Here is a 7077-nt window from a genome sequence, read left to right as displayed (position 1 = left end):
AACGTTAACACATCATCAAAAAGTATGCATTATGTTGCAATACTGCAAGATGTTATTTATCTAAAAGTGGAGAAAATAAATTTAAATCGTGTTATAGATACGACATTTTTATAATGTGTTCTAGCTATTAACAAGAATTGTGAATATTTACGATTTTAGTGTGTGCATCTAGGACGTAGCTTGCTTAGTTGCATGACGTAAGTGCCATCTTTACAAAAAAGGGGGGGGGGATAAAAAACGGTTAGCTCTATCGTATGTCAATGTGTGATGCCAACTTCTTTGCTAAAATAAACTTTAAATGTTCGAAACAAGACACCTCTCGTTATCAAACAATAAAAATATCAAGCGTTTCGGAGACAAAAAGCAAACGTTCTTGAGAGGTGGCTAAAATCTCTGTCTGCAAACAGGTGTTAAACAAAGTTGGCAATTCTTTTTGTATACTGTAGGTCTGAAATTGAATTGCACGACCCGCATGCTATGTTAATGTCGGTCTATTTGGGACAGTTGTCAGCTCTAATGGATATATATTTAAGTGCATCGTATGATGCATTTCATTTTAATTTACATGACGCTGCAAATACGACATATGTATCTCATCTCCATCTCACACTTCGACCTGGGATCTCGTCACTGATACAACAGTTTATTTCTATATCATCACCCCAGCGTTTTCTTACACGTTAAAATAAAAATCCTAGATCGGTATTTGATATTTGACAACTTCAAATATAGCATAACTGCGGAACTCATCATATACAAGAAAACATATTCAGTGCAATGGAAAAAATAAGACATTGCACATGACTTTAAAAATTATCAATGATAAAAAATGCGTGTATGCAGGATCTTAAGAGTACATGGTATGGCATTTCACGCCTTTTTCATCATCCTTCATAAGAAATATTATATCTGGACAGTGCAAACCAGCAAGCGCGTATATTTATCAATATCATCTTAGATTATAAAAATATTTCGACACCATTCCCGTCAAATGATATGGATAGCTCCATCGCTTTTTTGGCTCCAGTCTTGCGAAAAATATCAAATGTCGACAGTGTTGAGGAGCAACGCTTGTTTACTGCCGACACCTTTAAGTATAGGTATTTTTTGGGGTTTTTTTTTCAAATGGGGTAAAACCTCTTTCTCAATCCGTCACATACAAGTGGTAATATTTTATATGATTATGTAAGTAGGGTTTTTCAATCAAAGGCAGAGAGATAGTAATCGATACTTCAGATTGATAAACAATGATTTTTGACTTTTATCAAAATACAGAAATAATGATAAAAACAAATAAAATATTGTGTGTAAAAGGAGCGGCTTGCTGTGGCCTGTATACATGATGAAAAAGTGTAAACGAACAATATCTCCAAAACTTGTTTTTGTCGGTAAATTATATTTTTCAATGAAGTTATGAATATTTCTCTAATGTACTTATCACAAAACAAAAATTAAGAACTGCGTCAAAGGACAAGGGGCTTTTAGTGTTATTTTTGGCCCAAACTTGCATCATTTCTAAGACAGGCTACATACAAAATGTAATGTCGGAGAAAATTTTGATAGACAATTACATATAGTGCATGATGTGTTACACATAGTCAATATTCATTTAGATACATAAATTAGATAGGTCTTTGCGGATGAAGGATTACATTCCTATAGGTAAGCACGGGGATCCTTTTCCATACATTTGTATAAATGCCCAATGTCAAGGTGATAGATGTTTTACGATGAGCATACCATTTCCGACCATGACAACAAACACCTTAGACTGTCGAAGGAAGTTAGGGAGCTTATAGAATTAACTACACAAAAGAAATGAAAAGTGTAAGTTCTTTTAGTACATGACACCGTGAAATGAGGACTCACATTTAACAAGATTGATACTGACTTCACTCAACACCGGATCTGCCGCCGGTAAATAAAGCCAAATTGATATCACACAACTTACCTGTACTTAATTGATCACAGATCGGTAAATACTTATCTGGAGGGTGTGTTAATTGATTACTGACAGGTGATATAATACAGGTGTGATAGTGTTCAAGAAGCAGGTGTTTTAAACAGGCAAACAAGTAAATTTAGAAAGACAACAAGTAATTTTACCAATAACAGGTGTGAGCTGGTAAATCAGTTCAATGAGCTTGTATATAAACGTATATGTACCTACAAATATATCTATTTAGAAACGTGTCGGCTCTGCTGTTTGGATATGTACGCCATTTTGTAATTTAACTGGAAAGGATAACAAGGTGAAAAGGGGAAAAATAGTCACCGACTTTATTGATTTCTCCATACATTTTACTTATCAGACTTACGGGTTCATGTCGAAGTTGAAAATTGTCAACATGGCTATACAATGACCTTTCATTACCTCAGATGAACTTTTCTTTTGATAACGCTTGATATTGTTTCATTTTATACATATTAACCAGGAAACAACCAAATTTTGTATAGTGTACGACGCCAGAAAACGCTCTCTCTCTTCAGGAGATTCTGGTCTTTATGCCATTGTTCCCAATTCATGATCATATTTTTGTTTGTTTGTTAGTTTTTTTGTTTTTGATTTTTTCTTCGTTATGTTATGATCTGATTGTGAGTTCGTGTTCTGTTTTGTTATGCCATGTTCATTTCCTTGATAATATTTATATGTAAAAAGCTTATACCTTTGTATCTATTTTGACAATACAGTGTATCACATTTTCATGTTGACGAAATTTAATGACAATGGTTTCTAAATAAAGATTTCTCGGGTTATTATCGCGGAGTATAGTTCTAAGGACGAAACCATTAATTCTAAAAGCTACCTAGTTCAGCGGAAGTATAGGTTCATATGTATAGGGTGTTTTTAATTGTCTGATCATCGCCCTTGTCGTGTGGTGTGAACTCGTTGATATCAGATACAGAGCAAATGTTATCCAACACTCAGCATGCTTTTAAAGTAAACTTGATATATATAGGCCTGTATAGGGTAAGCGTCATATATTATTTACGATCAAACTAAAAATATCAGACAATATCATTGTACTGTGTGCATCAACCGAATCACCGGGTGTATTTGATATCCAGTAAAGGCACTTTGAAGTGTGAACAGTTTTTTTTATCTGTTTCCGGTTAAGTTGGTCAAATAGCACACACTCCAAAAATCATCTATGAAGAAAGTAATAGTAATATAATACTTTTCTGTCAACATGTTCATCTAATTCAAAACATTTAAAAAATATCAGAACATGAACATTATTTCGTTTTAATTAGTTTTAATGAATGATAATGTTTTGCTAAATAATGCTCGAAAATATACCATACAAATGGTTTATAACAGCTTAAAGGATGATATGACGGTAATATTGACAGTGGTTCCTAATAAGAAACATATGGGTGGGGGTAAACGACCAGGTGATTCGTAAGGACATGCGTCTGTTGCTTCATAGGATGCCAACCAAGCTGTTATTTGCCTATTTACGTACGCGTTGGTTAGTTGATGAAAGTGTCCGACATTCTACCACGCACCCTCGACTTCTCGGTCGTACATCCAAGGCTTATAATAAACATCGGTTATGCGCTGGTTGCGATAACACTTTATTTCTTGGACGTCTGTCTTTTCCCAATCAGATTCTGAAACAGTAACACGAACAAACCTTATAACACTCGACGAAAGAAGCTAGGAATATAGAGTTGTAACAAACACGAAATTTCAACCAAGTTATTCTAAAGTTAGTTATCATTGGTCGTTCTTTAATTGGTCTCAAACCTACAGAAATCCCCAAAAACGAAACATTTAGCTTATACGCTAATCAAGGCATAACCCCATTCCAAAAGAAACTCACCTATGACTCCGAAGTTCAATTCTTTTTAAAAAGAACTCGATGAGTTGTCAATATGTGACTTCCAGTATCATGAACCTCCACCAAAGCTTCAAATTGTCATTTGCGCACAATCATTCATTTTCTCCATCAATATCGATTAGTTGATTAGATTAATTCCTTGTTTAAGGGTGAAGTCAACTGTATGCAATGTGGTCCTTTTTATAGTTTTTTTTCTAATCAGGGTGCCGCCAGAAAAGTCGTCCCACTCCCTTTATGGTTAGAGAAGAAACTACCACTTCCATATACTATGGTGTGTCATAAAAATGGCTAACAGTTTTATCTCGGCTACCTTTAAATCATTTTAGAGATTATACATTGATATGATAGATTGTGTTGACAAAGCATTTCATTTTCGTATGTGCTTACATCAGCTAAATATGGTCATCTGTCTGTTTATTTATTCGCCAATTCCAGTTTATGTAAATGTATTTGTTTATTCTTATGGTTTAATTTACAAAATGTATTCATTTCCATACTGACATAGTCGCATATTGTCCTGCGTCAGTCTCCTACAGCCCTGGCCTACGTAGTTAGCGTAACATTGTCGTGTATGACAGTTATATCTGTTTATCCCATAAAAAGATGACGAAGCCTAATGCGTGGTGGCCATTTTGATTACCAGTAATCATACTAAACGTCATCAGATATGTCAGTGTTTATCAAACCACTGGTCGGCTCTCTGATTTACTGCATGGTGGGGTAAATTATGAACAGTTTAATGCCGACATGCAGATAGAAATTAAAAACCTCAATTTTGGCATCAATTCTGTTTGTAACTGACCATATAAAATTGATCAACAATAAATAAAACAACAATAGACCCGATATCTGGGAAAAAAGCACTGAATTACGTAAGTCAAAACGTAATTTTTCTTCTTCAGTATTTTATGTAAATATTTTTGACTCACATGATATAATGTACAACCGTTTTAGATTTGTTTTGTTTGTTTCTATAAAACCGGGTCTGTTTTCCATTATGATGACACATCGGAATTAATGCTTTATAAAGCTTTTGTGAACACACCAACGAGATTTTGAAATCAATTCAAATGTTAAATTGGTCATATCTCAGTCCATCTTGCGTGTATAATAGATATTCCTCGGTGTTTAACGTAGACCGCTAAATCTGCCTATATTATTAGGTTTTTTGCCTAATATATACTAGCCTAAAATATAGGCAGATTTAGCGGACTACGTTTAACGCAGAACATTTTCCTTTCCGTGCTCAATGTTAGATTTTTCTTGCAAGTTTATGTAGATTTATTTTAAGCAATTCGTCAATTTCAAGTTTTGAAGCTTTTCTGTAATACTCATTTTATTTCGTTGTCTGTCGCAGTAACATATGAAATGTTAATTACCATTTTTGATCTTAAAACGACATAGCTTAAAATTGTAAATTTCTTTTAATTTTACCCAAACATCTGGTAAGATCACAATATCTTTCAGCCATTATCGATACACAACTATTATGATTGTATATAGAGGATTAAGTAAACCAAATGTGTATTAGAATTGATTCCAAATTGATAACAATACAAATTTTCCATGTAACGATTATGGATGGATTAATTCCATCTCTTCTTTATGGACCTAAAATAATTCCATTTGTATAGCTGCCGCTATCTTTTAAATACGCGTCAGGTTAAATAGTTGGCGGAAAGCCGGAGTATCAGGAGAGACCTCCGTCAAGATATATGACAACGGTCCGAACTGTTTAATGAGTAAACTTGTTTAATGTTCGAAGGAAGATAACTCTTACAACCACGCACGCTTTATCTTGCATCCTTACATTACCAATGCATGTATATCACTGTACAAAGATCACATGCAATGTAAGAAGTCATAGTGCATAATCAATATTCACAAAAATAAAACATAAATAAAATCTATATAGAAACGACTTACCGTCTTCTTTCAAATATGTAATAATTAATATTATGTATGATTACCCCAAGGTTCCATCTTAGGTCCTCTTTTCTTCTTTGTAGATATATGGTGAGAGACATACCAATTGTAAAATCAAATCGTTCGCAGATTACACTGCCTTGTATACAGTAGATAACCCCACAGGTGCTGTTAATGCAGTTAACGATGACCTTTTGAAGATACTCACGTGGGCAAATATAAATGATTAGTCAATCGACCAAATGTCAAAATTTAGAATTAAACTATTGGAGGCTGAAAGGAAAGTAACAGGTTCTACGACGTTGTCAAGTTTTAGTTTATTGTATAAAGATTTATTCAGAAGAACACTATCCAAAAGACGAGATAGTCATAAATTTTTTCAGTTCTACAAAATGTATCATAAGAAAACTACAAATTATCCATCAAGTCCAATAAGCATCAGAAGGTTGTATATATAATACAAGAAATTCTGATAGTCCAATCTAAACAGCTATCAAACTGCAAAAAACTTATTTTTTTATATTCTGAATTTTTTAGATTATAAAGATTTGCTTTCTAAATCCTTCTACAAAGAATGACACCTTTTGTTGCCATCTTCTTAGCTTTTTATATCAAGTTTTGTGTACCAAGAGAGTATAATTAAGAGATTCCTTGACGCAATGTTGTCAGAAACATAAATATGTGTATATGTTTCTAATGTTGTATTTAATACACCATGAAAAGACGCCACCAGCGGAAGGTAATAGCTGGGCATATCGTCACTTTTTCTTACAACGGATTTCTAAAATTTTACCGCTAATGACATCGTGCAGTTAAATCAAATATCAAATTAAAATGATATTTCATAACAAAATGCTTACTCATTATTGCTTTTTTCTTCTTCCCAATTTTGTCAATGTTCGCTTCAAACAGATTGACAATATCGCAAAAAACTGCTCAAGATGAGAAAAGGAACTCACTCTTATACCCTTATACAGTAGGCCTGCAATCAATCTGATTAAAATAATCTCTTCGTGGCTTGTTCAAAGCCATGCACAGATTACTTATCAGATTACAATATAATGTTCTTGCATTGCAACTACATGATTGAAGATTCTGTTTCGACCAGTTCCAATTAATTAAGTCTCAGTTGACATATTTGTGTAGTGTCGGTCGTAAACGAAGAAAAAAAATCAAAACTATTTCAAATCTATGACTTTTCTTTTTTTTTTTTACTACAGGGCAAATCAGGATTGCTTGTCCCTGCATTTCTGCACACGTTTTGTACTGCAGTTGCGTTTGAACAGAATGATTCGTACAACTGTAT

Source organism: Argopecten irradians, chromosome 4 (genome assembly GCF_041381155.1).
Source record: "Argopecten irradians isolate NY chromosome 4, Ai_NY, whole genome shotgun sequence".
Taxonomy (NCBI): Eukaryota; Metazoa; Mollusca; class Bivalvia; order Pectinida; family Pectinidae; genus Argopecten; species Argopecten irradians.
The sequence above is the reverse complement of the archived record's forward strand: the minus strand, read 5'-3'. Positions refer to the sequence as shown.